The sequence below is a fragment of the Macrobrachium rosenbergii genome, chromosome 23 (genome assembly GCF_040412425.1).
Source record: "Macrobrachium rosenbergii isolate ZJJX-2024 chromosome 23, ASM4041242v1, whole genome shotgun sequence".
Taxonomy (NCBI): Eukaryota; Metazoa; Arthropoda; class Malacostraca; order Decapoda; family Palaemonidae; genus Macrobrachium; species Macrobrachium rosenbergii.
In genome coordinates, this window is record NC_089763.1 from 22,530,995 (window position 1) to 22,543,494 (window position 12,500).

Here is a 12,500-nt window from a genome sequence, read left to right on the forward strand (position 1 = left end):
TTACCGTAATTTACTCTTCCCGTAAAAGAGGGACGTGCCACATTCCCATTCTGACAGCACACCTGGATAAATTACGGGACAAGAATGCAGGTGTAACCTAATTAACATTTTTTTTTTTTTGGGGGGGGGGTTGGTTAGTCAGTAAAGGTTGAGGTGATTCAGTAATAAATTCTTCCTGTCTTGTTTCATACTTTTGCATGCGGTTCATATCTTCAGACAATAACAGAACACACTCTATTATCATTATATAGGCAATTACATCATGCAGAAGTTATATTATCCCTCAATTCATTCCTTTCACTAGATTGCTCCATCAAGAAAGCGATTTAGAGAACACTAGATTTAGTCTTTAATAACGTTTTTAGTTTTCTGTAAAAGAAAACTATTGTGCCGGCTTTGTCTGTCCGTCCGCATTTTATTCTGTCCGCACTTTTTCTGTCTGCCCTCAGATCTTAAAAACTACTTAGGCTAGAGGGCTGCAAATTGGCATGTTGATCACCCACCCGCCAATCATCAAACATAACAAATTGCAGCCCTCTAGCCTCAGTAATTCTTATTTGATTTAAGGTTAAAGTTAGACATGATCATGCTTCTGGCAATGATAGGCCACCACCGGCCCTTGGTTAAAGCTTCATGGGCAGCGGCTTATACAGCATTATACCGAGACCACCGAAAGATAGAACTATTTTCGGTGGCCCTGAATATACGCTGTAGCGGCTGTACAGAAAACTCGATTGCGCTGAAGAAACGTCGGCGCATTTTAAACTTTTTTTTTTTGCTTTTGTTTTAGTTTATAAAACTGTCGGATCTTTTCGTATCCACCTTTGCGGCGTGTTTAGTACAAGCCCGTTGGGGATGGCCGTCAAAACATAAACAAAAGACTGTAAATTTCATGAAGATAATGACCCCCAAGGCTTATTAGTCCTAAATAACGACCCCCGAAAACCCCTTGGGGAGGGTCAATATCTCGGAAAGATCCAAACTATCACCTGAAGATGGAGCGTCCGGAAGGTCTCTGCTCCACCTAACTCATTTCCGCCAACCTCCAAAGCCCAGTCGATGGAACTGAACTGAATACAGAATGTAGGCCAAAGGCCAAGCACTGGGACCTACAAGGTCATTCAGGACGGTAACTGACAGTAAAAGGTTTGAGAGGTGTAACAGGAGGAAAACCTCAAAGCAGTCGCACTGTGTACCAACTGGTGGAGAGAAAGATGGAAGAAAGAGAATAGGAAAGGAGGTACAGCAAAACGAAAGGGGTTGCAGCTAGAGGTCGATGGCACGCTGCAAATAACCTTACGTAATGCCTAGACAGCGCACCCATGAAGTGCCTGGCGGCACTGACCCCCCCCCCTATGGGGCCAATCGACGTGTTTCATAAGCATATTACATCGATTAACCTACATCAGGTGAAGGCCGTCCCTTTTAGGCTTAGAAATCCCCCGGATCCCTCTAAAGACTGAACTGTAGAAAATCCACCACCTGCAACTTGATTAATTCGGAATTCAGCGACTTTAAACTGCCCTCGTTCGCGAAACTGACAGGTAAATGAAGGCGACAGAAAACTGAGTAAACATAATTTTCTATGCTCATAGCACATGAGGCCACGGAAGGAGTTTGGAGCGGGGGTAAGCAGTTAAGCTAAAGGCTTCACACGACATTAATTAATCCTATATTTTAAAAAAACACTTGTCGGTTTAATGTCACCAGACATACAGTTGGCATTTTTTTTTTAACTTAGTCGCTGGGAATTTAAAAAGTAGTGTTACATCAGACCAAAGCCAGTCAGTTTTTACTCTCGCTGTGAAGAGGAGAAGGGAAGATTTCTGGCAAGCTCCACTGTTCGCGTTTTTGAAAGGCCTTTACGTTTCCATTTTTTCTGTTTGCTATCAACTATCGCATTTTTATCAGATCTAAAAGTTACTGGCAAGGACAAGGAATGACATTATTTGACTTACAACAATAAACTGATTTTATTTCTTGTAAGGAAAAGTAAAAAAAAAAATTAGTTAGAGGCATAGAATAAAATCCTTTGGATAATTACAAGTACATTTTCTGTAAGCTTCAGTATTCGCGTTTTTAAAAGGTCTATACATTTCCATTTTTTTCTATTTTCTATCAATTATCGCATTTTAGAAGATCTAAAAGTTGTTGGCAAGGACAAGGAATGACATAATTTGACTTATAACAAAAGTAAATTAAAAAACAAATTAGTTGGAAGCAAAGAATAAACAAAGAATAAAATTCTTTGGATATTATCACATGTACATCGTTGAAGGTCGTATTAGCTGTCCGTAAAAGCTAAAGAGCTTACTATCGGCACAAGGGAAGCACTCGATCCCTCTAATTTACACACCTTTCTTCAATCAAGAAATAGAGGTACTCTTAAGAAGATAATCTTCCGTAGTCGAGAACCCGACCAGCTTGAATTCTAAAGGTAAGTAAAGTTATTTATTAATAATATGTTTTTAGAATTGAGACTGGTTGTCATTCAGTGATCTTGTTGATATATATTCATATATATATATATATATATATATATATATATATATATATATATATATATATATATATATATTTATATATGTATATATGTATATTGTATATGTATATGTATATGTGTATGTATATATATATATATATATATATATATATATATATACATATATACATATATATATATATAGGCCTTAATCCAATAAATATATGCATTTATGTACACATGCATTTATATATATATATATATATATATATATATATATATATATATATATATATATATATATTATATATATATATTTTAACTACCTTCATTTTAACAATAAATGGTCTGCAAAATGTTCAAGAAATTAGTTCTTTCTATCCACATATTTTTATCAAAATATCTTCATTTCGAAGTCCTTTAAATTATCGGTCCTTTATCCTTGTTCCATACTCCAACTGCATTTTCTCTTGTTTCCTACTCTTCCATTCGCTTGCTTTCATGTGCAACATATTGTTAAGGTGATATAAATATAAACATTATTTCTATATGTCGTTCGAAACGAGCTTCGTATTTAGATAAAGAAAATCCCTAATTGTCATTCAAATATCTCCATACGATTTCTTTATCTAATTTCATCCGCAGCATCTGCCTTTTGGCCCTAAACCTTAGAGCCTTTCCATATATATATTTCCTCTCGCCAAAATAAAAGGCCGCAAAGAAATCACATCGAGTGATCGAACTGGAAACCTGATATCTTTCATCTCTATTGGGTTAAGCCGTTTCCTCAACTTTCCTCAAACTCCTCCGTAACTTCTTCCAGACTCCTTTTTTTTTTTTCTCTCTCTCTTTTTAGGAGAATTTTATCTTTCCAAACTTTTCTCTTTGAAACTGAGGGAACGGGAGGAATGCGGATCGGTTATAAAGAAAGATTTCAGCGTTTGAATGCTGAAAATCTTACGGTTAGGCAACGACATATAATTTCCCTTTCAGACCAAACGGCCACTACAGCAATCATGGACGATTGTCGCGTCGCCTCTTTAGCAAATGGCGCGTGAGATGAGGCCACTGCCTCTTTAACAAATGGCGTCGTGCAAAAAAAAAAAAAGAAAAGGAAACAAAAACCAAGATGGGAGTTTCTCTCGTCTGATTTGGACCATTGTGTCGAGCGACATTCGGGAGAACTTTTCCTCCTAGCTGGAGCAGAAGAAAGGATTGGGCGGGACAGAGACAAGGGAAGGATTGGGAAGGATAATCAAAGGGACTGGTTCTTTGACCCCTCCATCCTCGCCGGCCTCGATGTTCTGCTCTCCCTCCCCCCCCCCTTCCCCGCCAACCCCCTCCCCAGAAAATGTGGAACGCGGATTCATTTTACGTTTTTTTAGAAATCTTCAATCTGTCTATTTTCGAGAGATTCATTAATTCTTCACGCAACTAAGGAACCAAGTTCGTTAACTCTTCCTCTATTTCAACCTTCAGTCCCCGTAGGGAGGTAGTGCCGTCTTTCGTGCTTTTTTTACTGTACCTCCTCTCATATTCTCTTTCTTTCGTCTTACTTTCCACCCTCTTCTAACGACTGATTCATAGTGCAAATGAGAGGTTTTCCTCCTGTTACGCCTTTTAAACTTTTACTGCCAGTTTCCCTTTCAGCGCTGAATGACCTCATAGATCGCAGTGCATGGCCTTTGGCCTAAATTCTATATTCAATTCAATTCAATTCAGTCCAACCTTCAGCACCATAATTACCTTTGAAATATTCCACCCATATTTGCTGGTAGGTTGATTTTAAGTAGGTCAGCCTTATGTCACCATCACATGGGCTCTTGCCCACAAGTAAGTTTGGTAAGATTCAAAAACTGAATGATGGGCTGGGTCTAATGTGGACCTTTGGAATCAGTCCACCCAACCACCACAAATACATTTAAGAGGATTAATAAAATACTCTTTTATAACAGCATGAATGTAATGAACACGTTTAGTTGTTATGTTAGATTCTATTCCCTTTTTTACCTACAGTTTTAATAACTATTTTTTTGGTGACACGATCAACAGTGTAAAAGTAATATGACTCGAATGTAGAGGATATTCAGTCTGCATGAAAAATACTAGCTCAAAAAGTACTTAAAAATCTCGATTTTGATTTACGAAATCATAAATAACACATCTTTAACGTTTTCTAGAAATTAACATGAGTTGAAATCGGTTAAATTTTAACGAAGACAATGCATTAGTAAGGGGACTGCATGTAAAAGTGCATTTAAAGTGATGCTTCTAGAACACTAAATGCATTGAATTTGTGAGTTCTGAAGCCATTTCCACAAATATTCGCTGCTTAGATTTCTACTTTTCTTATTTTCTTTATGGAATAAAAAATGACAGTAGAAATAACGGAATTTATATTTCTGGAGAAAAATCTATACGAAAGTGCATAGTAAGGCAGTAATTTAAATAATATGCTGAATGCTTATAATATACAGACATAGAAAACACAGAAACACACACACACGCACACACACACGCACACACACACACACACACACATATATATATATATATAATATATATATATATATATATATATATATATATATATATATATATATATATATATATATATATATATATATATATATATATATATATAGTATTGGTGTAAATAGATGATCAAATAAAAAAAATTAAGAAATTAGAAATTCTCAACACCAAATAAAAGTGAAATGAACTCCAGATCTCAAATTTTGCAGATTACTGAATGTCGAAACTTAACGTTAAGGTTGAAATGGATAATATGTGAACGAAGGAACAATACATTTAAGATGATTCATACTAAATGTGTTCTTCCCTCGTTCATATATCATCCAGTTTAACCACCTCGTACCTTTGAATTCCGAATAAATCCAGTTAAATGGCAAAAGCAACTTTCCAGGTACTGACTTGATCATATTTTCTTCTAAGGGCAATAAGGTGGTTTTCTTGTGTTTTCACAGTCTATTATTGCAGTCATAAAGAAATTCTTATTTTTTAGTCTTCATTTAAAGGAAAGAATCTCTCTCTCTCTCTCTCTCTCTCTCTCTCTCTCTCTCTCTCTCTCTCTCTCTCTCTCTCTTCAGTTACATAACAAAAGCAACTTTCCAGGTATTACATTGCAATCCAAAATAAACAAATTTTTAGTCTTCATTCAGAGGAAGTAGTCTTCTCTCTCTCTCTCTCTCTCTCTCTCTCTCCAGTTCTCTCTCTCTCTCTCTCTCTCAGTTAAATAAAAACCAAGTTTCCAGGTATTAAATAGCAACCCAAAATAAAAAAAACTTTTTAGTCTTCATTCAAAGGAAATAGTCCTCTCTCTCTCTCTCTCTCTCTCTCTCTCTCTCTCTCTCTCTCTCTCTCTCTCTCTCTCTCTCTCTCTCTCTCTCTTCAGTACTCTACTGTTTCCTGAAAAAGATTTATAATGAGATGTTAATTCCATCCCCAACAACCAACCTCGCCCCCTGTCCCATTCACTCCTAACCCCCGACCCATATCCCCACGCCAAAAAAAAAAAATAATAAAATAAAAAATAAAAAAAGACTCCGAAGAAAGACGCCCGGTCGTCTTTCATTCACCTACCGATTCGATCACGTCGCACGAACATCTCTCTCCCGCCTCACCCCGTCTTATAAATAACGACCACTGGACATCTATAGTCGTTCAGCTACCCCAAAAACGAAAACAGACCACACCATATTTTACAAAGTAACAGATAAAGGTGAAAGATAGCAGTTCTGACATCGATAGCGTTGTTTATCAAGTTTACATGGGATCTCCATCGAGAGACGCCATTCCGGGACCATAAAGTTTTTCGGTCGGGAAACCTATATTCATATAGGCCCGTTAAAAAAATGACGCCACGGAGTGCTGTATGTTTAGAAAATCGTAAATTCAAGGAAATTTACAGTTTGAGAGAATGAACAAGTCAAATCTTTCACATTAAATCCAAACATTATTTCACAAAGATAAAATGCTATGGAACCTCTGTAAACTTGTCTTATTCAAATGACTTTTGCAAAAAGGGAGACATGAATTAACAGCTTTGATAATTCTATTTGTCAAAGAATGTTTGCTATCTAGAAAATTATATATTCAGAGAAAGGTGCAGGAAATGTACGTAGTTTAATAGAATGAGCAAACCGAATCTGAGAATTAAATGCTATGGAACCCTCGTAAACCTGTCTTATTCAAATAGCTTTTGTTTAAAAGGGGAGACACATAAACTAATGATTTAGAAACAATTCTAACTTCCATCACTGTATGCTTACGATTTTTTTTTTCGATAGGCACATTTTCGGGAGGCTTTCGACTCCATAAATAAAATAAGACCACGAATGCCCGAGTATGAAAGTACCTCGAATGTCTAAGTGCGAAAGTACCGCGAATGTGCAAGTACGAAAGTACCGCGAATGCACAAGTATGAAAGTTCCACGAACGTGCAATTATGAAAGTATCACGAATGTCCAAGTATGAAAGTATCACGAATATACAAGTATGAAAGTACCACGAATGTCCAAGTATGAAAGTACCACGAATGTCCAAGTATGAAAGTACCACGAATATACAAGTATGAAAGTATGAAAGTACCACGAATATGCATAGAGTATGAAAATTATGAAGTACCACGAATATAAAGAGAATATGAAAGTGTGAAAGAAATTGAATGTCGAAGTATGAAAGTATCACGAATATACAAATATGAAAGTACCATGAATGTCCAAGCGAAATTACCGAAAGCACAAGTATGAAAGTACCACGAATGCACAAGTATGAAAGCACCACGAATGTGCAAGTGAAAGTATCACTATACAAGTGAAAGTATCACGAATGTCCAAGTGAAAGTATCATGAATATACAAGTATGAAAATTGTATCAGAATGTCCAAGTATGAAAGTATCAATGAATATACAAGTATGAAAGTACCATGAATGTCCAAGTATGAAAGTACACCGAATGCACAAAAAGCATGAAAGTACCACGAATGTCATATGAAAGTATCACAAATATACAAGTATAAAAGTACCACAAAATGTCAAACACAAAAATACCAGAATGCAAAGAGTATGAAATACCACGAATTGCAAGTATGAAAGTTCCATGAATGTCCAAGTGTGAAAGTACACCGAATGCACAAGTAGGAAAGTGCCACGAATGTCCAAGTGAAAGTACCACGAATACACAAGTATAAAAGTACCGAATGTCAAGCACAAAATACACCGAATGCTCAAGTACGAAAGCACCACGAATGTGCAAGTATGAAAGTTCCATGAATGTCCAAGTATGAAAGTACACCGCAAGTGTGAAAGTACCACGAATGTCCAAGTATGAAAGTATCACGAATATACAAGTATAAAAGTACCACAAATGTCCAAGCACAAAAATACACCGAATGCACAAGTACGAAAGTACCACGAATGTGCAAGTATGAAAGTTCCATGAATGTCCAAGTATGAAAGTACACCGAATGCACAAGTAGGAAAGTACCACGAATGTCCAAGTATGAAAGTACCACGAATACACAAGTATAAAAGTACCACGAATGTCCAAGCACAAAAATACACCGAATGCTCAAGTACGAAAGCACCACGAATGTGCAAGTATGAAAGTATCACGAATATACAAGTATGAAAGTACCACGAATGTCCAAGTACGAAAGTACACCGAATGCACAAGTATGAAAGTATCACGAATGTCCAAGTATGAAAGTACCACAAATGTTCAAGTATGAAAGTACCACGAATGTCCAAGTATGAAAGTATCACGAATACACAATTATAAAAGTACCACGAATGTCCAAGCACAAAAATACACCGAATGCACAAGTATGAAAGTACCACGAATGTGCAAGTATGGAAGTACCACGAATGTCCAAGTATGAAAGTATCACGAATATACAAATATGAAAGTACCACAGATGTTCAAGTATGAAAGTACCACGAATGCACAAGTATGAAAGTATCACAAATGTACAAGTATGAAAGTACACCGAATGCACAAGTATGAAAGTACCACGAATGTCCAAGTATGAAAGTACCACGAATGTCCAAGTATGAAAGGGTCACGAATATACAATTGTAAATTACCACAGATGTCAAGCATGAGAAGTACCACGAATGCACAAAGTATGAAAATTATCACAAATGTACAAGTATGAAAGTACCATGAATGTCCAAGTTTTTGAAAGTAAACCGAGATGCACAAGTATGAAAGTGCCACGAATGTCCAAGTATGAAAGTATCAGATATTGCAAATACATGAAAGTACCACAAATGCAAGAATATGAAAGCACCAATAAATGTACAAGTATGAAAATTAATGTCCAAGTATGAAAGTATCACGAATATATAAAATGAAATACAAAATGTCAAAGTATGAAAGTATCATGGATGTCAAGTATAGAATGTGCCACGATGCACAAGTATGAAAGTAACAGATGTCCGAGTACCAGCATCACGAATGTACAAGAATGAAAGTACCACGAATGTCCAGGTATGAAAAATTACCCTGAATTCCTGGTGTGAAAGTGTCACGAATATACAAATATGAAGTGCCACAATGTCCAAGTGCGAAAATTACCACAATGTCCAAGCATGAGTACACGAATATGTTGGGCATGAAAGTACCACGAATGTCCAAGTATGGAAGTACCACATGAATGTCAAGTATGAAAGTATCACGAATATACAAGAAATGAAAGCGTCACGAATGTCCAAGTATGAAAGTACAAACGAATGTCCAAGTATGAAATTACTACGAATGTCAAGTATGAAAGTACCACAATGCTGAAGTTTAGAGAAGTACCACGAATGTCCAAGTGTGAAAAATTAATGAATATACAATGAAACGAAAGTACCACAATGTCCAAGCATGAAAGTAATGATGATGTCCAAGTATGATGGTACCACAATGTCCAAGTATGAAAATTGCCACGAATGTTCAGGTATGAAAGTACCACGAATATACAAGTATGAAAGTACCAATGATATACAAGTATGAGTACTAATGAATGTCCAAGTATGAAAGTGTTTAGTTTAATTTTCGGGAACTATATACTATTCAGTACTTCACTACTGAATACATTTGTCAGCATCATCTAAATGAAATAAGTTTATATATTAGCAAGAAATGTAATTACTCTTAAAGTACAAATTTAGCTTTTACCTGCAGCAAACATGCACAAATATAAATATATATATATATATATATATATATATATATATATATATATATATATATATATGTGTGTGTGTGTGTGTGTGTGTGTGTGTGTATTTATATATCATCTTATACTTATATATACATATGTGTCTATTAGTCCGCGTGTACTTTTCCTAAACAACAGAACTATTTTATTATTTTTGTGCAGGGTAAAAAAAAAGTTACATAATTGAAAGGTCGCATCTTCTCTGGCAAATTTACAATCACTTCCGGTAAACAATCGCATTAAAAATACAAATAGAAACTGGACGTCGGTGCTCAAAGTGAGGAATAAATGAAAATAGAAAAGAAATGCATTTGATTTACATTGACCCATATTTTTCTATCTATCTATCTGTCTATCTAAGCCTTTGCGTGTCACAGTTTTTACATAGTGTAAGTTGTATTACAAAGTATTTCATGTTGCGACACTTGCTTCCTTTGATATTATCAAAGTGCTTTTATTCTCTTTGTGCCATTATTCTCATTAATTATTCTCTCTTTTTATTACTTCGTTTTCCACGTATTGTTGATGCTTACAGACTTAATTTTTCAGTTTATGTTACTGGTAATCTGGTTCATTTGTTTTTATCACTGTAAAATTCCATTATTTTTTCTATTTTTTTATTATTTTTTTCCATGAACATTAACAATGTTGCTATCAATATATATATTTCTATGTCTTATAACATTTTCTGTTTATTCCATTCACGCGTAACATCATCTCTCCTCTTTCCACGTCGGGATGAATATACTACAATTTCAGCTTCCCATCTTGTAAAATCCCAGTGCAATCCCTTTCCATCCTTCCAGAACAATGCCTTCCTTTTTACACCTCTTAATTCTCAATGACCTGAGAGGTCTTCACTCCCTGGTCTTCCGTCCAGGATCCTCTATCCCATTCCAGGACATCCAGCCTCTCTGGAAAGGACATCCAGCCTCACTGGAAGCACTTCACAAACGCCATCTGTGATCTGAAATCGAAGTCATTCCTGACCCGGGAGGGAAAGAAGGTTTGAACTATGAATTGCTGGTTGTATCAGACTACTGGTGGTCAAGTGTCACCTGCAGTGATCTTCCAGAATAGATGGAAATCCCGGTGCTTGTATTCCGACAGCAATTTTTCAGGAATGGCCTCCGTCCATTGGAGTCATGGGAAATGGAGGAGTAGGTGCGTGGGGTGAGAAGAAACCTTTCGTCTTGGTCCTTGAAGGAGACTTCTTCTTCTTCTTCTTCTTCTTCTTCTTCTTCTTCTTCTTCTTCTTCTTCGTCTTGTATTGAAACCTGTCAATAACACTCATAACAATACTGAAAGCAAATGTTCTAATATGTTACAGTTTGCAATGAATACAAGTCTCTATCTCAAGTCTCTCTCTCTCTCTCTCTCTCTCTCTCTCTCTCTCTCTCTCTCCATTAAAGATTCAAATTTCCGGATAACACAGATATGGGATTTTCATGGAAATCGAACTGTACCTTCTAAATTGAAAGCAGCCTGGTGTTACTGATACTCTTCCCTCGCTGTGATTTGGCAAGGAATACCAGATGTTCATCAGCTTGAAAGGAATGTGAGTGGGTGGAGGCAACTAAAAATAAACAAAGAAAAGAAAGGGTTTCGGGGACGGGGAGGGGTAATAAAACGTGACCCAGAAAACAACAGGGAAATAAAGCTTAGAAAGAGACGCGGAGACCATCCATATTCTTTTTTTCCCGCCTCACGTCACTGAAGCATTCGCTGTCAGGGCTGCAAACGCCTCATCCTTTGTAACGCTCTCTCTCTCTCTCTCTCTCTCTCTGGTGACAGTCATCGGGTGATTGTTCATGAAAGAGAACGTTTTTACATTTCCTCGTGGGATATTAATCTATTAATCTATTATATAGTTTATTTGGCACAAATAACCTTCTGCAATATTTCCCACTATTCGTTAGCACCTAAACTTAACAGAGTTACATTTCTACATAATATATAGTCTATGTAAAGCGTAAGTAATTCTCTACAATATTTCAAGCAAATATCTTTACATTTCTAACAATCTACAGTTTATGCAGCACAAGTAATTCTCTGCGATATTTCCCAATGATTCTTAGCACCTAAACCAGACATCTTTACATTTCTAATATATGTATATATATATATATATATATATATATATATATATATATATATATATATATATATATATATATATATATTCCATGATTCGTTACCATATAAAATAAACATCTTTGCATTTCTAAATAAAAATAAAAATATTTCCTGTGATTTGTTATCATATAAACTAAGTATCTTTACATTTCTATAAAAAAATAAAAACACTTCCCGTGATTCGTTGCCATATAAATTAAGCATCTTTACAATTCAAAAAAAAAAATATTTCCCATGATTCGTTACCATATAAACTAAGCATCTTTACATTTCAAAAAAAAATATATAAATATATTCCCATGATTCGTTACCATATAAACTAAGCATCTTTACATTTCAAAAAAAAAATATATAAAAATATTTCCATGATTCAAGTTACCATATAAACTAAGCATCTTTACATTTCAAAAAAATATATAAAAATATTTCCCAAGATTCGTTACCATATAAAATAAGCATCTTTACATTTCAAAAAAATATATATAAAAATATTTCCATGATTCGTTACCATATAAACTAAGCATCTTTACATTTCAAAAAAAAAATATATATAAAAAATATTTCCCATGATTCGTTACCATATAAACTAGACATCTTTGCATTTCTAAAAAAAAAAATAAATAAATAAATCTGCAATTTATTGTCATGTTATCC

The 12,500-nt window shown here is 35.3% G+C and overlaps 1 protein-coding gene and 1 long non-coding RNA gene across 2 annotated transcripts in view; one reads left to right on the forward strand and one right to left on the reverse strand.

Annotated features, from left to right (window-relative positions):
* The window catches only part of LOC136851169 (uncharacterized), a 255,455-nt gene that overhangs the window by 63,550 nt on the left and 179,405 nt on the right, over window positions 1-12,500 (reverse strand). The gene's annotated exons all lie outside the window — the stretch shown is intronic.
* Window positions 1,009-12,500, forward strand: part of LOC136851369 (ornithine decarboxylase-like) — a 151,271-nt gene continuing 139,779 nt past the window's right edge. Inside the window, exon 1 of the mRNA XM_067125422.1 lies at window positions 1,009-2,437. The gene's annotated coding sequence lies outside the window, so the exon portion shown is untranslated. The remainder of the gene's footprint in view (window positions 2,438-12,500) is intronic.